Source organism: Mauremys reevesii, linkage group 12 (assembly GCF_016161935.1).
Source record: "Mauremys reevesii isolate NIE-2019 linkage group 12, ASM1616193v1, whole genome shotgun sequence".
Classification (NCBI taxonomy): domain Eukaryota; kingdom Metazoa; phylum Chordata; order Testudines; family Geoemydidae; genus Mauremys; species Mauremys reevesii.
The window spans coordinates 31093722-31106535 of record NC_052634.1 but is presented as its reverse complement, the minus strand read 5'-3'; the positions used below and the strand labels follow the sequence as shown (position 1 = coordinate 31106535).

The 12814-nt window shown below is 49.7% G+C and overlaps 3 non-coding genes across 3 annotated transcripts; 1 reads left to right on the top strand and 2 right to left on the bottom strand.

Annotated features, from left to right (window-relative positions):
• Positions 1 to 691: 691 nt before the first annotated feature.
• Positions 692 to 908, top strand: LOC120376564. Its single transcript, XR_005587422.1, has one exon. It is a non-coding gene; the product is annotated as a small nucleolar RNA U3 (small nucleolar RNA).
• Positions 909 to 5108: 4200 nt separating this feature from the next.
• On the bottom strand, positions 5109 to 5182 carry TRNAT-UGU. Its single transcript has one exon. It is a non-coding gene; the product is annotated as a tRNA-Thr (tRNA).
• Positions 5183 to 7850: 2668 nt separating this feature from the next.
• On the bottom strand, positions 7851 to 7932 carry TRNAS-AGA. The gene has a single exon. It is a non-coding gene; the product is annotated as a tRNA-Ser (tRNA).
• Between the last annotated feature and the right edge of the window lie 4882 nt (positions 7933 to 12814).

Below are 12814 nucleotides of genomic sequence, written 5' to 3'. Positions count from 1 at the left end.
TTTACAACAGGCTACATAGAAAGCACTAGCAAATTTGTAACAAATTAAAATTCATACATTGATTTGTTTATACTGTTCTCTATACTATACACTGAAATGTAAGTACAATACTTATATTCAAGTTATTTATTTTTATAAATATTGCATCTGATTATGTAAGCCAGTAGTTTTTAAGTGAGGTAAAACTTGGGGGTATGCAAGAGAAATCAGACTCCTGAAAGGGGTACAGGTGTCTCTAAAGGTTGAGACCCACTGATTTAGTGCAGGTACCACCGGTAACATAGAACCCTGCAAAAACTTCTAGTGCAGATGAATTTGAGAGCAAGCTGGAGAGAAACAGCTGCTGCGGAGCATGCTAGAAAGGGCTGACCTGTCCGGATTGTCTGTGCCTGACAAGCTGTCATGTGGTACGGAAGAGCCTGTGAGAGGTATGGCAAAGCAAGAGGGTTTGATTAGTTGCTAGGAGCTCCACGTGCTAATCAGGAGGTGTGTTTCTGTAAATAGCGACATAAACATCTTCTAATGGACAGTCTTCTAAAGCTGTCTCAATTGTGCTTTAATGAAATGGGAACCTGGTTTTAGATTTTTGTTCTTTAATTCGCTGGGGGTGAAACCCCTTGTATGAAAACATTCACCATGGGAAGAAAGCTTGCGCACATTAGCCTGGGTGTGTAGCCGAGCACAGCTTTATAAGACTATACTTTCAGGGATCATTTCTATAGTTTGTAACTAGAGAATTGTGGTTGAAAGTGTCTGACCTTGCTAACCACGATGAGGAGTTAAACTGTTGTCTTCTGAGCATGAAGTGAGTGGACAGTGTTGCTTTAATGCACCTGCTATCTGCTATTGATGACTGTTCTTGCTTTCCTTTTAGGAAGCTGAGAGGAAGAGAACACAGACTGAGTGGTTAGTCCTTATAAAACAAATTTTAAAATAAATGTTTTGGTTTTCTTTTCTGTTATCTGAGCTTGTTTAAAGCTGTTGTTTAGTGGCAAGTCTTAATTTCTTTTAGTAGAATTTGGAAGAAAAGTAAAGGTACTGTGAAAACTGGTGTTTTAAAGGTTTCTAATTCAGTTCTTACTGAAAGTTTTTTAAATTTTCTTTATGCTGCTCTCTCTCTCTTTTTTTCTTGTAATCTATTTCAGAATTGAGGTAGGGTTCTGTGTCTGCACGTTCTCTTCCTTTTGCACTTGCTTCTCTCTTCTTCCCTTCCCTTTTTTTGGGAAGCCCCTATTTTTACTTCTTCTGCTCTGGCAGGGGGTACGCAGTTTGCTCTTGGCCCCAAGCCCATCAGACAATCCACACAGGATCTGAGAGTTGCTGTCTCTTGGCCGTATAGTGGGTAGAGGGTTCTAAAGCTGTGTCAGGGTATGTCTACACTATGGGATTATTCCAATTTTACAGAAACCGGTTTTTGGAAACAGTCAAGTGAACGCAGCCACACTAAGCACATTAATTTGGCGGTGTGCGCCCATGTACTGAGGCTAGTATCAATTTCCAGAGCGTTGCACTGTGGGTAGCTATCCCATATCTATCCCGTAGTTCCCGCAGTCTCCCCCACCCATTGGAATTCTGGGTTGAGATACCAGTGCATGATGGGGCAAAAACAGTGTCGTGGGTGATTCTGAGTAAATGTCGTCAGTCAATCCTCCCTCCATGAAATCAACGGCAGATAATCATTTCGCGCCCTTTTCCCTGGATTACCCGGGCAGACGCCATAGCATGGCAACCATGGAGCCCGTTCAGCCTTTTTTTCACCATCACTGTATGCCTACTGGATGGTGCTGACAGACGCGGTACTGCAATGCTACACAGCAGCATCCCCTTGCCTTTTGCAAGTTAGCAAAGATGGTTATTAGCTATACTGTACTGTCTGCTGCTTTGCTAATTGACAATGATAGTTGCAAGTTATACTGTACCGTTTGCTGCTGTCATGCGTGCTCTCGGCTAGCTTCAGTGAGGTTGACTGGGGGTGTATGGACAAAAATAGGAATGCCTTCCTAGATCATTCTCTTCTTTAAGTTTTGTTCTAATGGAAAGGCAGTCCTGGCTAAACTATCAGGCAAGCCTACTAAAGAACTAGAGAAGCAAATGGCTGCTCCAGGTCAGAGCCCCAGACATCGGGCAGAAATGATGAGCTGCATGTCATTCTAGGGGGTGCCCCTGCAACAACCCCACCCATTGCTTCCCTCCTCCCCCACCCCTCCTGGGCTACCGTGGCAGTTATCCCCCCATTTGTGTGATGAAGTAATAAAGAATGCAGGAATTTGAAACAACACTGACTTTATTGCCTCTGCAAGTAGAATTCAAAGGCAGGAAGGGGAGGGCAGCCTCCAGCTGCTATGATATTCCAGGCAGGACTGAATCTCCATTAGACAAAGCTTAAAGAAGAGAATGACCTGGGAGTCATTCCCATTTTTGCCAAGCACCCCTGGCCGACCTCACTAAGGCCAACCAGGAGCACTCACGGGATGACAATGACAGATATCAGTCCTCCCATACCATCTGCCCTCAGGAAGGGAAAGAAAGGGGATGCTGCTGTGTAGCGCTGCTGCACCGTGTCTGCCAGCAGCATCCAGTAGACATACGGTGACATTGAAGAAAGGCGAGAAACAATTTTTTTCCGTTTGCTTTTGGGGGGGGGAACATATACCCTGAACCACCCGTGACAATATTTTTGACCCTTCAGGCTTTGGGAACTCACCCAAGAATTTTCTTGACTAGCTTCACCTCTGCACCAACTTGCACTTTTCCTATGTGAGCCTGGCTAGCTCAGTTGGTAGAAGCAGCAAAGAGTCTTGTGGCACCTTATAGACTAACAGACGTTTTGATATAAACTCGTAGTGTTGACTGGGCCAGAGAGAGCAGCAGGTTTCCCATATTGTTTCTTGCTCTTGTTTTCTTGACTAGTTTCTCCTCTGCACCAACTTGCTCCTGTGCTTCATGAGCCTGACTAGCTTAGTTGGTAAAGTATCAGACTTTTAATCTGAGGATCCACAGTTCAAATCCATGGTCAGGTGATAAACTACTCATGAAGATCTTAAACTGTCTTTCTCATGTCCTCTTTGATGTTACTTTTTCTCTGCAGGATTTTCCCTTTCCTCAGAAGGGCCTTTCTCTGTGTGGGTTTGAAGGGGCAACTTCCTGACAGCCCCTCTGTCCTTGCAGCCTGGAGGAATAAAGGCCTCTGGGCATAGAGCATGTTCCTCCCCTGCGCACACACACACACACACACACACACACAGAATATCCCTAAGGAGTTAGAATCACCTGCTGCCTTCCCCTTTCCTGCTGGATCCAGAAATGAAGATGCTCTTCAGCCTAAACCCATGTCCCCTCTTTTCCCAGTGCCCCTCAGACCCAACCCTCAGTCCCTCCTATGCTCACTGCTCCTCACTCCCAACCAGAGCCTGCTCCTCTTCACCCTTCTCCTCTGTCCCAACCCACAGCCCCCTCCTATTCCCAGTGCCCCTCAATCCCAACCCACAGCCCCCTTCTCCTCACGCTGCTCCTCAATCCCAACCCACAGCTCCCTCCTTCCCTCCAGCAGCAGGTGCTTCAGACCCCCTCAGGAAGATTTTCTTGCAAGGTTTCGTGTATGAGTCTGCATGTGGATTTTACAGTATGTTGGAAGTAGGTTGGGTTGCTTGCTGAAATGATCACTTGTGGCTGGTGTTGGATTCCCAGTCTCCATGTTATAGGGGCAGGAGAAATAAAGGGTTGTTATCCTTGTTGTGTGAATCGAGGGCAGCACTACTGTGCTTGGCAGACCCCGACTGAAGGACTCACCCTCAATTCAATAGCACTTGCTAGGCAGGGGACACCGGTTCCAAAGCCAAGTGGGCCAGGGTCTGGCTGTCAATGCTAAAATTTAGGTGTCAGACCAATGTTAGGACAGGGTGGCTGTGGGGGGATGAGTGAATCCCTAAACAGCATAGTGAGTATGGTGCCTTCTTATTTCTCCCCTTTTCCACCCAGGGTAGCAGGTGAACTGGACAGAGGCACCTCTGGGCTTGCACTGACTAAGAACAACAGCTGTGAGTGGGGTGCAGAGAGGGGATGGCTCATGTTAAAGGACTTTTCGTTGCCGGACTTACGAGCTGTAGGGAGAAGGACACTGCCCAGCTTATTTGGGGGTGGGACTTTCCCTCGTGGTTTATGTTTATGTGTTGGGTCTGCTGACATAACTTCTGCTAACCCTGGGCTTACATTGCAGTGTAGACATACCCTGAGAGGGCATCTATACTGTGACAAAATCCCACTGGCCCGGCTGGCCTGGATGATCTGAATTGGGCTCCTGGGGCTCAGACTGGAGCCCAGGCTCGGAGACCCTCACCCCTCGTGGGGTCTCGGAGGCTGGGCTGAAGCCCAAGTGTCTACACTGTAATTTTATAACCCTGCAGCACAAGCCCCACAAGCCTGAATCAACTAAACCAGGGTTTGAGAATAGTGACGTGGGTGTGTTAATGGCAGTGTAGACATAAAGCTAGGCTATGTCCACACTGCAATGAAACACCCATGGCTGTCCCGTGCCAGTGCAGGCTCCTAGGCTAGGGCCGTGGGGTGGTAAATTTGCACCGTAGACATCTCAGCTCAAGCTCAATATCGGGCTCTGGGAGCCCTCAAGGTTGGGAGGGAGTTTAGCAAGCAAACAAGGTAAAATGGCAGTGGACTATTACCCTGGACTCAATGGCATTTCTCCATTGGTCTGTCTGCTTTGGGGCAGGGACAATAACACATCCTGCTGCATTCGTTATTTCAAAGGGAGGTTTAGGATTTTCATTCTCACACATGGTGCACAAAGCAGGACTCAACCCTCGGTGCAAACTAAATGAGCTGCCCACAGGTTCTGGCAGCCACAATGAGCCCTTTGGTGTGAGAGCCCAGACCTGCCCCTGTCCCAGAGGGAGGGGGTCATCTGTGTGGGGACTGGACCACTGACCTATCAGCTCTTAACTCCCAAACTTTCAGTAACTCTATTATCAGTGCCGGTGAGTGTAATTTAAACCCTAAGAAAAGCCACACTGGGCTAGACCACAGGTCTACCTAGCTCTGTGTTTTGTCCTCTGACAGTAGCCAATACCAGGTGCCCTAAGAGTTACTTAACAAGGCACCACTGGGAGTTGAACCCAGGATCTCCTGTTTACAAGACAGGTGCTTTAGCCAGCTAAGCCATGGTGCCTGCCTGTGGCTAAAACACAGTCTCTGCCCACACCTGATTCCCTGCCATCCCCAGTGAGGCCTGAAAAGCTTTGCAATCCAAAGCAGAGGAGCAGGTGAGGTTTTCCTTGCAAGGTGTGTGTGTGTGTGTGTGTGTGTGTGTGTGTGTGTGTGTGTGTGTGTGTGTGTGTGTGTGTGTGTGTGTGTGTGTGTGTGTGTGAGTGAATCTTTGGCCAGGTCTGCACTACAAAGTTATTTCAGCATCATTGTATTGCTCAGGTGTGTGAAAACACACAACGCTCCTCGGTCAGCAGTTTTTGGCTGGTGCACACACTGCAATACCACGTCTGGCGACAAAATTGCCCTGTTTTGGTGACAAAATAAAACCACCTTGATGAGAGGCCTAGAGCTTTGTGCAGCAAACTTAAAGTGACAAATTTTCAGTGTAAATGCTGCTGGTCATTATATCACCATAACTGGCCTCCACCAGTATCCCATAATGCCCTCTGTGAACTCGCCTGTCCTACGTTCCTGCTGCAGAGGCTGGGCCCCTCCCCTTTCATAGCTCCAGAAAGTTCTGACAGCTGAGCCACTATCTACACCGGGATTAGGTTTATAGAACTGCATTGCCAGCCTAAGGGCTGGTCTACACTAAGGGGAAAAATCGATATAAGATACGCAACTTCAGCTACGTGAATAACGTAGCTGAAGTCGAAGTATCTTATATCGATAACTTACCCATCCTCACGGCGCGGGATCGATGTCCGGGGCTCTCCATATCGACGCCGCCACCGCTCCATGGCACAATTGGTTAGCACACAGTACTTATAGGGCAGTGCTGAGAGGAACTATACTGAGATTGTGAGTTCAAGCCTCACCTAAAGCACTGGTTTTCATTAGCCAAATGGCATCACCCCCTTGTTTGGCCCTGTGGAATGTAGAATTCCAGCCCTGAGGAGGGGAGGAGTTAAAAATGCCCCTTCACTTATTACCTCCTCTCCAGAGCACAGGTGAGAATCTACAATCCTTTCTCCCCCACCAGCCCCTGTGCCAGGATCCCTCAAGCAGAGCCTGGAGTCCTGCCCATGGCGTCTGTACTATTGACAAACACTAAGTGACAGGGACAAAACACTCAAATCCCACCTGGTGCGGGGAGACAGGTTTGCTCTTCAAATTCTGTCCTTGGTACATTTCCAGGCCTGGGAATGTCCCACAACAGCATTTAATGGGAAGCTGCCTGCAGAACAGTTACACTGCACAGAGCTCCTGTGGAGGAGGGGTGGGAATTAGTAACATTTTGAGGATCATTTGGGAAATGAGCCTTTGCTGACAAGGTTTGTCTCTGTTCATATTTCACCTTCAGGTGTTATGTTGAGGGATCTTTAGTGTATTTTTGTGAGGTTAATAACTATCTCCTCAACTTTATTTACTCAACTTGAAAATTGGTGTCACTTGATTTTTGCATCTCCCTGTGAAACTACAACTGACACATGCGGCTTTCTACAGGGGGTCATGATGTTAAAGTTGGGGAATTCAGTCTCTGTACTTCTGGGTGGGGGGGGTGCTTTTTTACAGCTGCCTCACTGCCAGGCACACCGGGCTGTTAGCTGCACCCACTGTCCTTGCCAGGGGCCCCTGCTGACCCCTGGGCGGCTGCCACTGCAGGGCTGGGGTGACTCTGCAGGGGGAGAAGCTGCTATGGAGCAATGTAGAGCAGGTGCAGGAAGGAGACGAGGTCACTATTCACATTCTGACCTGCACAATTTTCCAAATTTGGGAAAAGATTCATAGATTCATAGACTTAAGGTCAGAAGGGACCATTATGATCATCTAGTCTGACCTCCTGCACAATGCAGGCCACAGAATCTCACCCACCCACTCCTGTAACAAACCCCTGCCCTATGTCTGAGTTACTGAAGTCCTCAAATCGTGGCTTAAAGACCTCAAGGTGCAGGGAATCCTCCGTGCTGCAGAGGAAGGCAAATGTCCGAGAACAGGTCTAAGGGAAGGTGAATGCAGAGCAATGACACTGGAGGTGCCCAGACCTCCAATGGGGGCAGCGTGGAAATTAATAATGGGAAGATCATTTGCGAAATTAGTCGTCACTGACAAGCTTTGTCTCTGTTCCTATTTCACACTGTGGTGTTAGTTAGAGGAATCAGTACAGATTTTTACTATATTGATTAAACACTTAATTTTATTTAACCAAGCCAAAAACTTAATGTCACTTGTTTTTTCTCTGTCCTAGCAAGAATGAATTGAATTTTGTGACTTTCTGGAAAGTGCAGCGAGATTAAATGTGGGGAATTCAGTCTCTGTGTTTGCGAGCTGATGTTTTCCTCTCACAGGTCAGTGCCTGCTTTGAAATACCAAGAGGGATCTAAGGGCTGGTGTACGCTGGGCACTGAACTGGCAAAGCGACGTCTCCCAGGGTGTGACCCCCCCACAAACCCATAGAGTTAAGGTGACCTAAGCCCGGGTTAGATAGTGCTAAAGAAAAGGAAGAATTGTTCTGTCCATGCAGCTGTTACAGGGATGGGAAAATTCCTCCAGTCACTGTCTACTCCAAAGTGCTATAGCAGCACCACAGCAGCATTTTAAGCGTAGACAGAGTGAAACTAGATTTATCTCCAGTTCACACTATGGATGCTCAGGCACTAAGACTACAATAATAACACCAACAGCGCTTGCGTAGTTGGCAGGATTCGAACCTGCGCAGGGAGACCCCAATGGATTTCTAGTCCATCGCCTTAACCACTCGGCCACAACTACTTGACATGCAGCTATTTCACTGCATGATGATTTTGTTCTCACTGAATTGTCACTTCAAATTGTTTGCTCAGACCAGCTTCCCCAGCACACTCACGGCTGCGCATCAGTGTAAGTGTGTCCTTGGGTGAACAGCGAGAATTCCTGCTCATTTCCCTTCCGGTTGGAGCAGGATTAGAGTGTGTTTGTGTGAACGACATTGCTGTAGATTGTTGTTCATTCCCCACTCTGACAATTCAGACAGTCCCTTTCCTAGTCAAATCTCCAGCACATCGTTCCAATAGCAGGGGGCAGGATTTCTCTGGGGCACTGAAATTTTTCAGAGGGCCGGTGCGTGAACTCAGCCTTGCATTCCACCCTTGATGTTTGATGGACTAACAACAGCAGCAGAAAGAAAGAGCCGAGCCAATATCTCCCTAGCAGGGATGCAGGTGCCATGACCCCTCTGTCTGACCGTCGTCATTGCAGGAGAAAAAGGTTCACTGGCATCGAATGCCCTGGCTCAGACCAGAGACACAGGGAGGTTTTGCTGTTTATGGATCTGTGCAAAGGAAATTTTGTCTCTGTGTGAAACTGAGGTCAGAAATGAAACGTAAACGTCCACACGGTGGCCCAATGCTCTAGGGAATGTGGGTGAAGGACTCGGGCTGAGAAATGATTTAACAGGGGTTTGTTTCAATTTATTGCCCTGTTTAAAATCTATGGCTAAAAGGCAGCCACTGTTGTTAGTACTTGTACCTGTGTAGGGACACCCCAGTGGGTGTCAAGTCCATTGTCTTCACCAGGGGCAGTCGATTATTTTAGCAAAGTACAAATTTCTTGGTCAAGGCCTAGGCTCCAGAGAAAACAATACACTGCTGATAAGAAGAAGTATGTCAAAAGATTTTGCAGCCACCATGGGCATAACTATGATGTGTCGTGTTTCACTCTTTATACCTGGCACCACCTCCTTTCCCTTTAGCCTTGTAGTTGACCAAGGGCAAAGCTGAACATCTCCTCAGATACCAGGGAGTGTTTGTGTCCATTCCTGCGAGCTACACAGGGGTTTGATGTTGCTGTTTCAGTCCTCTGGCTCTGGCGGGATAAGGAACGATTCAGGCTGTGACTGAACTGAAGGAGGAAGATCAGTTTTTGACAGGCAGAGGGACGCCTCCTCTTAAAGGTGTTTGTCTGGCTGGCAGTCCTGGTTCCCAGGTCTCGCCCGTGGGGCTCCAGCAGTTTTGGGACCAGGTCACTTCCTTGGCCCCACCGGCTGCCCCCAGGTGCTCCCCCCCAAGGGCCCCGTCAGTGCAGCGGAGCTGAGCAGCATCTGCCTGCTCGCTCCAGTGGCTGCCGGCCCCTCCCCATGGCAGGGCGGGGTGGGTCGCTGCCTCTGCGCCCTGCCCCCACCCCGAGCCCCTGCAGCCAATGGGACACTGCAGGGGTGATGCCTGGGGGCAGCAGAACATGGAGGCCCCCCAGCCCACCTCGCCTTGGAGCCCCAGGTAAGCGCCGCACCCCTGACTCCCTCCGAGAGCCTGCACCACCATCCCCTCCCCACATACCCCCTCCTCCCCGCAAACTCCCTCCCAGAGCCTGCACCCCGGTCCACACACACCTGCCCCCAACTCCCTCCCACAGCCTGCACTCTCTCCCTCCACACACACCCTCCCGCCCACCCTAATCTCCCTCCCAGAGCCTGCACCCCCACCCCTCCTCCTGTTCCCCCTACCCCCTGGCCCAGCCCAGAGCTTGTACCCAGCACCCAAACTCCCAGAGCCGTACAAGGAATTTTTGTGCCCGATGCAAGGGCCGGCTCCAGGCTCTTTGGCGGGGGGTCCCTGAGTCCCTGTCGGAGGGAAGGACCTGCCACTGAATTGCCACCGCTGCTTCATTCATCCTTCGGTGGCAATTCAGGAGCGGGTCCCTGAGTCCCTCTCGGAGAGAAGGACCCACTGCCAAACTGCTGCCGAAGAAGTGGCAGCAGTAGAGCTGCCGCCGAAGCGCCTCTGATCGTGGTAGAGCTGTGCCCCTCCACTTTGCGCGCCCGAGGCAAGTGCCTCACTCGCCTCGCCCTTGTTACAGCGCTGCAAACTCCATCCCAGAGCCTGCACCCCAGAACCCCTCCCCCACCCAAACTCCCTCCCAGAGACCAGCCTCTCACCCGTTCTGCACCCAAACTCCCCCCAGAGCCTGCACCCCTCCTGCACCCCAATCCCCAGCCCAGGGCCTGCACCCTAGACCTCCTCCCCCAACCCAAACTCCCTCCCAGAGCCTTAGGCAGGTGGGGGGTGGAGTTTTGGGGGGCGGGTTCTGGGCAGTATGAGTGACATTATTGGCCCACTGGGAGGACTGGAGGACTGGCACTGGCCCTAAGGTAAATTGAGGTTGAGACCCTGCTTTAAGGGATTGGAGCAACGCTGGAGAGACTGACTGGCAGGGAGCTGGGGAGCTGTGTGTGCCCCAAGGAGAGTTGTGCTCTAGTGACACAGAGCGGGGGTGGGGAGTTTGTAAACTGTGGTGTTTGTACAGAGAGAAAGTTTACTAACCCCCAGGTTAAAAACTGTTCCTGCTCTGGGATCTACAAGACACTCTTTGTTGAGAGTATAGCTCAGTGGGTGAATGTTTCCCTGCAGGGTAATAGGTTCCTAGTTCCAATCCAAGTGATTCTCTTAAAAAGCTTTTTCAAATGAAAATTGATTTCCAGACCCATCTCCAGTATGTTCAGGAGTTCGCTGAAGGCGGGGTTGAAATGAATTTAAACACTCAGCATTTTCCTGTGCAAATGAATAAAGACCTAGCAGAGCTGTCCAGCAGCTGAAATCAGTTCCAGTCCTTGGCGTCTCTAAGAGGGACACTCGGTAGCTGAGGCACGTGGGACACCTCTGTGGTGAGGACAGGTGAAAAAATGCTGGATTCAATGAAAGCTGAGCCCATAGGAGGGGAAGGTGAACGGCAGCACCACACAGGGTCATAACACTCAGACACGGGGCTTCACTGTCACTTCCCCTGTGTTTTCCATTATTTCTATCCTAAGTAACACGCCCTCCCCCTCCCCCACACATTGTCACACACAACCTTCTCCCCTTGAGCCCCTCCCCCTCCCTCACACACGCCATGGGACACAGCCTCTCGGTGACTCTCCCAGATGGGAGCTTGTCTCTGCATCTCCCCAGCAGGGGAGCAGAGAGCCGAAAGGGCCACAGGAGACCAATGGAGCTAGGCAGGGATAGAAAAGACTTCCCCTCCCTTCTCTTCTCTTCTCTTCTCTTCCCAAGAGTCCCGTTAATCTCACCCATGGGACTTTCCAGCACCAGGTGGGCTCAAAGCACCAACCTTCCCCTGAGCAATGGAAGGGGCAACCAGCTCTATCACATGGAAGGAGGCTACCCACCTCTGCTGCTGCCATCCTGCAGCCTTTAATATGGATTTGTTTTAGCTAATGCAACCCACCCACTCCGCTAATCCATCCATGAAACATGGAGACAAGCCCCTGAAAAGAAGACTCAGTGGTGCAATGGGTTAGTGCTCAATACTTACAGAGCAGTGCTGAGTGGAGTCATGCTGAGCTTGTGAGTTCACACCTCACCTACAGCACTAGTTTCCTTTAACCAAATGGCTTCTGCCAATCATTTTGCCCTGCAGAAAATACAATTGCAGCTCAGAAGACACCGAGGTCCCCTTGCTTTACAGAGAGCAGGGCAGATTCCACAGATCTCCCAGGCTCTGCTCTCCACCAGCCGCCTGTGTCAGGAGGGGTCGAGCAGAGCCCAGAGCACTGCCCCCGACTCCCCCTCAGTCTTTGCTCCCCAAACCACCTGTGTGCTCACCCTCTTCGCTGTGAGACTCAAACCCTGCCTGGCTTTCTGTATGTTGGGGAGGCTTTGTTATCTGTCATGTTGATGTGCATGTGGGTCCTGTGTGATTTTTGTGGATGCCATATAGTTTTGTGTGTGTGTGTGTGTGTGTGTGTGTGTGTGTGTGTGTATGACTTTTGCATGCAGATTGTTTTTTGCTATGTATTCTTCTGGTATGTGGTTTTTGTGCTTTCCTGTTGTGGGCTTTTGCTGTATTTTTTGGTGTGGATTTGTTCTATGTTTTGTGTGGCTTTCCCTTATGTGTATATGGCTCTGTGTGCTGTGTGGGTTTGGTTGTTTATGTCTGTGTGGGCCTGTGCAGTCTGTGATGTTCTCTTTCTCTCTATTTGTCTCTCTGTTTGTATCTTCATGTGTAAATTCACTGGAACTTTTCAAACTCTCCACAGCTTTGCCAATTTTCACCAGGAATTTTACTCATTAACAAATTCTCACTTGTTCCCTACCAGTTGGTGGCCATTGCCCCAGGGGCCTGTCAGTCTCAGGGTCCTGATTTCCCATTGACCCTTCCCCCTTCTATTGGGACTGGGAACTAGCCAACCAAAAAAAACCCCACTCGGTTTTAGTAAAGGGCCAACAGTCCCTTACACAAGCTGGCCTGTGAGGGAGGGAGAGCTCAGTGGTTTGAGTATTGGCCTGCTAAACCCAGGTGTGTGAGCTCAGTCCTTGAGAGGGCCATTTAGGGATCTGGGACAAAAATCTGTCTGTGGATTGGCTCTGCTTTGAGCAGAGGGTTGGACTAGATACCTCCTGAGGTCCCTTCCAACCCTGGTATTCTATGATAGGGTCACCAATGTTCAGAGAAACTAGCATAAGGTGGGCCCATGGTGTAAGGGTTGGCATGCTGAAATCTGAGTTCACATCTCAGTGGGACCTTGTGGTAAATCCCTGGAGATCCAAGTGCTTTCCTGTCTCCAGCTGTCTAAGAATGAGTTGTTTACCTTGTGCTGAGTGACTCATACCCACTGGAGCCAGGTCTTTGGTTGGAATGGGGTCTAGAAGTGGCTATGGTTTGACTGGGTGTTTGGGAT